This window comes from Hippocampus comes, unplaced genomic scaffold, assembly GCF_001891065.2.
Source record: "Hippocampus comes isolate QL1 unplaced genomic scaffold, H_comes_QL1_v1.1 scaffold343, whole genome shotgun sequence".
NCBI lineage: Eukaryota > Metazoa > Chordata > Actinopteri > Syngnathiformes > Syngnathidae > Hippocampus > Hippocampus comes.
This window is the reverse complement of record NW_017805280.1, coordinates 456,415-465,889: the sequence shown is the minus strand read 5'-3', so window position 1 is coordinate 465,889 and position 9,475 is coordinate 456,415. Positions and strand designations below refer to the sequence as shown.

At 44.1% G+C, this 9,475-nt stretch overlaps 1 long non-coding RNA gene across 1 annotated transcript in view; it reads right to left on the bottom strand.

Annotated features, from left to right (window-relative positions):
* LOC109516447 (uncharacterized) overlaps positions 1-9,469 on the bottom strand; it is a 13,106-nt gene extending 3,637 nt beyond the window's left edge. The window contains exons 1-2 of the long non-coding RNA XR_002168338.1: positions 8,567-9,469; positions 8,169-8,323 (exon numbers count right to left, since the gene is read on the bottom strand). This is a non-coding gene — a long non-coding RNA (uncharacterized LOC109516447). The remainder of the gene's footprint in view (positions 1-8,168; positions 8,324-8,566) is intronic.
* Positions 9,470-9,475: the final 6 nt, after the last annotated feature.

The following is a 9,475-nucleotide window of genomic DNA, read 5'->3' as shown; positions in this document are numbered from 1 at the left end:
ATGTTACACTTTTTTTTTTTTTTTTTAAAAATAAACCATAACTCCAAATAAATAGTTTTTACTTGTCACGCATGAACAAACAATTTTGCGGGTTAAAGACGGAATCGTGGGAATTCGACATCAAAAATCAATGGAGGGTTGCCCTTCACTTTCAAACGTTAAGATAATCAAATACACGAGGCCCTGCGCTGCAAGCACTTGTATGTACATTTTAAACTCCACTTTCACCTTTCCATTCGAATATCAATCATTTTCCTTCCTTTCCATCATCTGCCATCGCTGCACTCTGCTCCTGGTTAGCGCCCCAAAAACAATGTACAGTAATCCCTCGCTATATCACGGTTCATGGTTTCACTTTTCCCAGATTTTTTTCGTTCCTTTTTTTTTTTTAAACAGTGCGATGTGTTCTGCTTCCTGATTGGCTCAGGGATTGTAGACGAATGTCAACAGTCTCCACGCCTCATTGCTGTAGAGCTTGACCACAAATTAAAGACAACAACTTCGCGGATTTCACTTATGACGGGGTTTTTTTTTTGCAACGCAACCCCGCAATAAACGAGGGATGACTGTATACCCAAGGCCAAACTTCAGTCTTTTCACTCTTTGTTCTACAGGTTTAACTTGGGCTTCCAAAAGCTGGGGCTGGCTCATTCATTGCTTCATCCACCCTTGCTTTTTCCCCCCTCTCCTTTCTGTGTCCAGATTATTGCACTGGTGTGCACCATTATCCTCTTGAAACAGATCAAGAAAGACTACACGGCCGCCTCCGCCCGCTACTGCGCTGCTTACTAGGTGGAGAGTTCCATTTCATTCCCAACCAGCATAAAACTGTAATGGCCATCTTGACAGATTCAGTCCTTTGATATGCAAGTGCTTGCTCGGAATCACCACTTATCATGTCAAAATGGGATTTACGGTTCAGATGACATGAGGAAAGCCACACGGGCAGTTGAAGCACTGAGCTGTTTTAACCAGTTAAATGCTGTTTTGGGGATGGGGGGGGGGGATCTGTGTCGTACCATATCAGACCCCTTTCACTGAAACAACTGATTTCTTAACACGTATGTCAGGTGAAAAACTAGCTAGTGTCACCATTTTTGACTAAAAATGACTCTCTCAAATGTGTCTAAAAGTATTCCATCTGCTTTGGTAGTAGTTAGACAACTTGTTTTCTTTTGTGTAACCGGGGATTTGTTGAAGTACAAAGTCTTGGATTTTTGTGAAGGTCAAATTTGACAAAGAACAACAAAACCTTACTAGCAGCATACCCGTTACGTTTTTTCTTCGTCTGGGGGCGCTCTTCCCGTTGAAGACTTGCTGCTGCCTTCCATGAATGTTCTTTTTGTCTTTGAAACTTTGCTTTGGACTATATTGTTATAAATAAACTGCTACTTCATATTAATGTCATGATTTTTGTGTCTTTAATTTAACAAGTGCTAATTCATGACAAAATCTGAACAGGAATCTGATTTTGCATCAATCAAATGGGCTTCCAGAAAATTACTTCACTGCTTGGGGGGAACATTTTATACACACACACACACACACATTTTGTAAGATCATATGGATGAACTATCCCTGCTATGTACACAAGGCTTGACAATTGCTACAATGTTAATGTCGAAAAGGACGGCGAATCTACACGAAACAGCAAATAAAATTGTCTTGAAAAGCAAAACCTGGACAAGAATATTTGTCATTACCCTTTGTCGATAAGCATGTAGTTGCTGTATGGAGCTGCATTCTCACTTCCAAATATACTCGTCTTCCTTGCATGAAGTCGAGAGGCAGGTGGGCCTTGGGATGGTAGCTGCTCAGGGATTTGTCTTAAGAGAAAGCAAGAGGAAATGTAACGTTTACATTTAGACGCGCGGGCAAAAGGCAACTAAGTCAGATAACAGCTGCGCTGAAATCAACAGGCATTATTTAAATATCTGAAAACTTTGGAGGGGAGGATAAAACACCAGTGGCAATTCTCAGTGGCAGGAATAAACGTGTTCATTTTACTCCGATTTGATTTCATTATTTCTAATCAATGAATTCACCAATTATTGAATGAGATAAAAGCATGTTTGAAAACGGAAATAAAATGGGATACAGTACATTGTAATGCTGCCTTTTGTCCGCTAGAGTGCGTCCTATTGCATTTTATCAATCTGTTGCCATACAGAATACCTAAGTACAAGGTTGCTCATTTGCAGTCGGCGGTTTGAAAGTTATTTATTTAGTGATTTCTCCGAAACAAAATAATGTAATTGAAAACGCAAGCCCATACTTTCAAAATAAAATTTTAATTTTCAAACAAACTAATTATAAATAGTTTTTTTCTGAGAAATGGACGATCCTCGCTGGATGATCCCTTTAAACTCCCATTGACCGCGAAGTGGAAATTATTATTGTACTGTATTAGCATGACGTTGAACTTGATATTATTATTATTATTATTATTATTATTATAAGATCACACTGCTGTCCACTGTCTGACAATCAGACAAAGCCAAAGCCAAGCCTTGATCATACTGTCGTCATCATGTCGTCAAGATGGGTCCGCTATGTTCTTTTATATCATGCCAATTAGTTGGTTGTGAGAACGACAACGATGCACATTGAGTTTTGCTATATTTGAAGAATTCACGAGTGTCAATCCTAAACTGCGCGTGTGTGTAGCTCAGTAGACGATGGGTGCGGCAGTTGGATGACTCACATTTTAGAGTTGCCTAGCTACAGCCTGGAGTTGTTTTCTTTCGAATTCAAGTGAGAATACAGCGTGCATGGCTGCATTTCATTGGGGGAGAGAGAGAAAGAGAGAGAGAGAGAGAGAGAGAGAGAGAGAGAGAGAGAGAGAGAGAGAGAGAGAGAGAGAGAGACTTTGTGGGCGCAGCCTAAACACAGGGGTGGCTCTCAGGCGGAAACAGGCGGAGCAGAAATGTTCCCAAAAAGGAGTAACATCACGTGAGGAGAAACTAGAGTTGAGTGTAGTTATGCCGACGCAGAAAAACATAGCAGTGGGGGTGAGGGATAGTGAATCAAGAAAGAAAAACCGCTGGCCAGTCACCATGGAAACGGGTCAGCTTCGGCAAATGTGTGTGTTTTTTTTAAACTGAATGTAAACAGTGGCTTGGGCGCCTCACATTTGCCCCACTGGAGGCCGTAATGTAGCAAAACACAAGTGCCTCATGTCAGTTTGTTTTTAAATGGATTCCCCAATTTTCACATTCTCTTCAGTCCAAAAGCAAGCACCCAACAGGGGACATGCAAATGATTCGACGAGGGCGTAATTTGATTTGCATTGCTTTTTCCGTGAAGCTCTTTCTCACTCGATAAAGCTACTATAAGGACATCAATTCATTGACGTGCAACTGAGCTACTCAGAGTGGGATATCCCACTCCAGTTCTGAGTAGTTAGTGGGTAGTTAGTTACGTAACTCAATTTGTTGTCATTTACAGAAGAGTCAGCTGAAATTTTAGGGTGCAAGAGAATCTGGGAGACTTATTTCTTTGTGATTTATATGGCATGAATTACTCCTTCTGGATTCTTTTTTTTTCAATAGATTGTGGTTTTCCTTAGTTAATTCCAAACACTTGTCGAATCTATACTTCACGATGAGGAATAAAATTCACTGACACTAACATTAGAACGCACTGAGCGTCTTCCATCAGTGTCTGAACTGAAGCTTCTGGGATATTTTTGCACAGGGGGAAGCCGGGTTTCATGGGTGCGGCCATCTTGGAAATGGGAGTTGGCCCCGTTGTTGCGCTGATGAATGAGGAAATGCCAGAATGGACTGCCACATCTCTGTCAAAATGGAAATTCAATTGAAATGAAAAAGATATGACGCTTCTCGAATCATTTCTGCACCTCATGTAAAAAGGAGACAAAAATGGAGTGAGCCCACTTTAGTTCTCAGTGGCTCTGTTTATTATCCTTCTCTATCAAGTATTAATGCCAAGTGAGGACAAACATACTTGAAGGCAGGGGTGGCGCATACTGTATATGAAGCACCGAGTGAGTTTGATCCCCGAACCTTTTGACTGTGCGGCACACCCGCTCGCCACATGTGGCGCCGTGCCGCGTAAATTTGACAAGCGTGACCTCAACTTTTCCTACAATAGTAAATTCTCATTCTCAACGACGTAAACAAGGCGTGGGTACAGGGAAATATAGACCGATGACCAACCCTGTGAAACACACTGTAGTAAAGGGAAGAAAAAAAAGATTTCTGTGTCACTCCCTTGGTGAGTGAGTAAGTGTTTGTCTTTGTTTGTCTCGGGAGCCGATGTGTCACGAGCCAGATGCGTATTGCGCATGTGAATGTGCATATGTGTGACTTGGGGAGCATGCCTGAGCAGTTCCAAATCATCATCAAAAGAAAGCTTGCCCACACCGGAAGCAAGGCCGGGGGATGGGGGGGGGGGCACCAGACCTCAAACTCAATTTTTCGAGGTAAGCCCGAGCTCGCCCTTCTAATTCATAACCTCCCACCTCAAAGTGAAAAATATTTCAAAGCACCGCCACTTTTAATCGACACTTAGCTGTTTTTGCTTTTTCTTTTTTTTTTTTTTTTTTCAACCGAGCATTCGTGTGTCTTTTGGCAGGGTGTGACACGCAAGGGAGCAATGGAATGAGCGGACTGAAGAACGAACCGCAGACGAGGAGTTTTACAATTGTGTCAGGCTGCAGTCTCATTGGCTGTGGTCGGGCGAGCTCATCTGGCATGCGCGACGCCGCTTGACTTCCCACGGACATGTTGAAAGGCTCCCTCCCTTCACAAACACCTTAATCAAGGCATTATCATCCGACAAACATGAGTCACATGCCATGCGACAAGACTTTGCATCTCACTGAAGACCGTTGCTTGCGTCAAACAGACGAAGCGTACACGCATTCCTGATTAAAAGGCCGCAGTTTGAAAAGAGAAGCTGTGGCGCTCTGGCGCTAAGAAGGGCGCATGTCGTTCAGAGCGACTGGAATTCTTATCGTGACAGGGCATGTAACTCATTCTTGGGAAGTTAAAAAAAAAAAAAAACGTCAAAAGAGTTGCATAGCTCAGTTGTGCGCGTTGAATAGCATATTGTGCCCCTGCATTCACTTCTCATAAAATCCCACAGTAAATTCCAAACAGGAACTTCATAGAAGCACCACCCTCATCCAGGAATGCTTGGGAGCACTTCATTTCATGGATTCATCGTTTTTTTTTTGTACGTGTGCGCACAGCACTTGGTAACACACACACACACACAAGCACACAATATCACACTGTTCAAACTATGCTTGGTGATTCTGGTTTTTCCGGTACTCGCCTGCAATTGCAGTATGACAAAGAGCTGTTTGTTGAGCGAGCCACCCCATTGGTCGACTCGATCGTTACACAGGCATGTGATGAGTTGACTTGTGCCTGCTTCAAAACAGCGTCTTGTTGGCCAAGTCTCTGCCGCCCCCCCCTGAGATAAGTCTGCATTGGTGGCGGACCACTTCTTGCATCATTCAACCGCCCCCCCCCCAAAAATTTGCACGTCCACTGGTTTTATTCAGTGAAACGACCTCGGGGATTGTTCTAGCACACCGTACGTACGGCACCGAGCAAACTTTGGTTTACCTCACCTAAGGGTGGGGTTCGACACGCCCAGAACACAATCGGGTTCTGCCGCATTCTCTCCTCTCTATCCTGCTTCTTTCTTGCCTCACTCTTTCCCTCTGCTTCACACTGCGCGGCGAATACGGTTTCTAATCTCAGATTTATCACCATGTCGCGTATTTAATCGCGAGGTTGCGATGCCAGCATGGCCCCCGGGGTGGAGCACTTAGTGTCGATATGGATCTATGCCGTAGTACGGGGGAAGAGAATATCCATTGTAACTTGAGAAGTCCAACAAATGAACGATATAAGCGCTTTGTTTACACAAGTCCAGCTCTGCGTGACGGAAATGACTGATAACGGCACCTCCAGACCGTAGGCACATCTGTAGCCTTTCATCAGGCCAGGGACCGTATTTGGTCACACTTGAAATTCTCAATGGCCGTTTTCCACGCCAAAGTAAAAACATATTGAAAAATATTTCAATACTACATCATCGGTGACAAAATGTAATGACATAGAAACCTTTATCTTTGCCACGGTAGCCAGATCGTACAAAGAACCGCAGCTATGGCTAGCAACGCCATTTCTGCGAGCCGAAACAATATCAGAAGGCCTGACCTGCATTTATAACCTTTGTTTGAATATTTGTTCCATGAAATTGTTTTCATTTATTCCCTACTGCTCGCTTTCTTTTTTTGGTTGCACTGCTTCCAGTGCTGTATGTGTGTGTGTGTATTTTTTTTTTTTGGGTCCAATTAGATTTTAGCCGATAAGTGCCGCCATGTCAATCTAATCTGCCCAGGGCCATTACAATCAGAAGTGCTGTTTGCTGAAACTTAAAACTACGTGAGCATTTAACAAATCAAATTTCAGATTCAAGCTCACAGCCTCGTGGGCCTTTGGTAACATCCGCATTTTGCCATCCTCTGTGGGGTCCGAGCAAAACTTGCTACAGCCAACTTTGAGTCTTTCAAATAACGGTGGTGGCATCAGGTCAAATGTTTGGGCTCGGGCCGCGAAGCCGAAGGGTTCTGGCTCAAGTCCCACTCGGGACAAAATGTTGGAGAGATGCTTGACTGCTTCCAAAGCGCCGTCAAATTGCCCTTGAGCAAGGCACAATCCCCACGCCCCTCCTCCCAGCTCTGAGGTGCGGCACTGTTAGCACATCGTGTAATGCGCGCCTGGATGTGCATGATTTGGTTCTGTGTGTGGTGTGGAATGCAAATACACAGCAAAGCACAAGTTGACTGTCCCTTTAGGCGAATTATAATAAGTACAACATTTGAAAGAAAAAAATCTGCTTATAACTGGAGGGTTCAAACCCTGCCTTTTTATGTACCAGCCTTATAGTGTTTTAGTGCTGTTGTATATTTTTGGGGTCTTTATCGCATGTAATTATTTTTTTTAATTTCCTGCTTTTATTTTATGTTATTTTCTCTTCTGACATCTCTCTAGCCTTGCACTCCTGACGCGTTTTTACATTCCATCAATCCCACTTTTTCCAAAGTCCAATACTTCATCCGCCCTTTCCCCAGTTGACCCCTCCAAGCAGCTCCCTGCATGTCAATCTGGGACAAATCTTAGTCGAGCCATGCAGTCATAGGCCTGTGGTCCTTGCATTCCTTCCTCACGTGACGTTCCGCTGAATCCTCTGATGCCGATTTGCCTTTCCAAAAAGTCTGACTCATTCTCTGGCCTTACCCCTGTCCCCCCACCCCATCCCCGCCCTGACTCTTAGACGAGGCGGATCCTTTCCTCATTCGCCAAAATGGATGCACTCATCTGACCTGCCTTCAGGTTATCCACCAAATCACTCCGAAGGTCACTTTCCTGGCTGTTAAATAAGTCACGACGAGCACCTTGCTAACATATGCACGGGACCACGAGGCTCAGTGAATTGTAAACTCCAACAGTTCGGGAGTGGCAGTTATTCAAAGTAGTTCCATGTGTCAAAAGTGCACAAGCAGGTTCAACTCGTGTTTTATTTGAATAAGTACACCTGATCACATTTACATTCATGTTTGGAACTTGTCTACACTGAAAAAGTGGAGAAAAATCCATTTTATTTTTTCAAGTGGCTGCACACGATTTGGATTTAGCGCCATTTTTTTTTCTAGAAATAGATAGTTATCTTAAAAAAATCTAGATCCAGATGATTTTTTTTTTCAGCATACGCGCTGTTAATCATAACGATCACCAAATTTGTTTCTCTGGGTTGTTTTGTTGAAAATCCGTTTTTCGGATATCGTGCTTTCCTGCTTTACGCTTACTTTATGAATATCGCAAGAAATAGCACACAAATACATTTGATGTACCTCTTGAAATCCACGACAGTCGGAAAGCAAAGACGAAGCAACACGTACCGATGACGTGCTCGCCGTACATTGGGCAACATGATATCATTTCAGGGACCTTGGCCGTTAAATTTTCCCTTTTACGAAAAAAAATGCGGTGCCGCCGCACGTGGTGGAGTGGCACATGACTTTGACTCACTGGAAAGACCAAAACCATATACCACAAGCTATAAACGAGCAATGTGGAATAATAATTCATTCCGAGTGTGAAGCGGCCTCCTCCATTTCTCGTTACCTTTGCCTCCATGTCTTCGCTCCACCCGTCTCTTCCCCACCCTTCTTTTTTTTTTTCCTCTCTTTCTTCCTCTCAAGCCTTGACATGCCCTCAATTGCCCCCACCTCTTTCTCGATTGCAACCAGCAACATTCTTTCTTCCTGAAACTTCTTCCTCTGAAACAAAAGCAGGAAAAGAAGGGTGTTGATCGGGAAGAAATGCTACTGGAACCTTATGTTTTTTGCGCTTGTGTTGATGTCTGCAGCAACTTAAAAACACACACACACACACACACACACACACACACACACACACACACACACACACACACACACACACACACACACACACTCATTGTAATAGTTTTAATGGCCTCAGACTTTCTGGATTGATGGTCAAAAAAAAAAACGGAGACACACCCCACTATTTTGTAAGTCTTCCGGTGTGGAAGCTATTTAATATGCCAACGGGGAGAACTTCTGCAGACGTCACGACCGATGCTTTTGCCCGTATCGTGTGTGATTATGATTCGGCCAGTCTGTCGCCATGGTAACCTGCGCACATTCATCAACGTCCACTGTTAGGGAGTTTCCCCCCCCCCACCCCCACACACCAAAACCTCAGTGAGTCATCTGCTGCCCTCCCAGAACAAATTCACCATCAGCTGAGTGACAAAGTCAGGAGACACCGAAGGAGAAAAAGGATGTTGTATAAGAGTCCCCCCGCGGGGGCGTGTGTGGACAGAAAGGGGGAGGGGCTGGGCCAGCGGCGGCGAGTTGTGGGGGTGCGAGCTGGACCACTAAAAACTAAGGGGTGGGTTGGACCCAGTGAAACGGAGTGTGGGTTTTTTTTTTCTTTTGGGGAGTCGGCAGAGGCAAGATGGGTGTGTGGACTTGAAAAAGAAGGTGGGGCAAAAGTAGGCGGACTGGTCGTCTCTCCTGTTCGTACTTTGCCAGGCTGAGTCTGAAATTAGTGTTCGAGACAGACAGCCGTCAAACAGTAAGTTGTGAAGATTCCTATTGCCGAACTCGGTGAACAATTCTTAACTTTGAGAAATTGTTGCTTGTTGTAATGAGTAGTTGAGAGTGCGCTTGTGCGCACCCACTAGTTCTTTATCTGTTTAAAATAACATTTAGGATGTTTTACGCTTCTATTGCCACGAGAAGGGCCGTTTTGGGGTTTGGAAACGTTCGGTTTATTGCGGTGTAATGCAATGTAACGTGCTTGTGTTGAATGTGGCGGGGAAAATTGAGAGTGTGTGTTTTTCCATGTCAAGTTTCCAACTTCTTGGCATTCCTCGTCTTTTCTATGCCCCCCCCCCCCCCCCC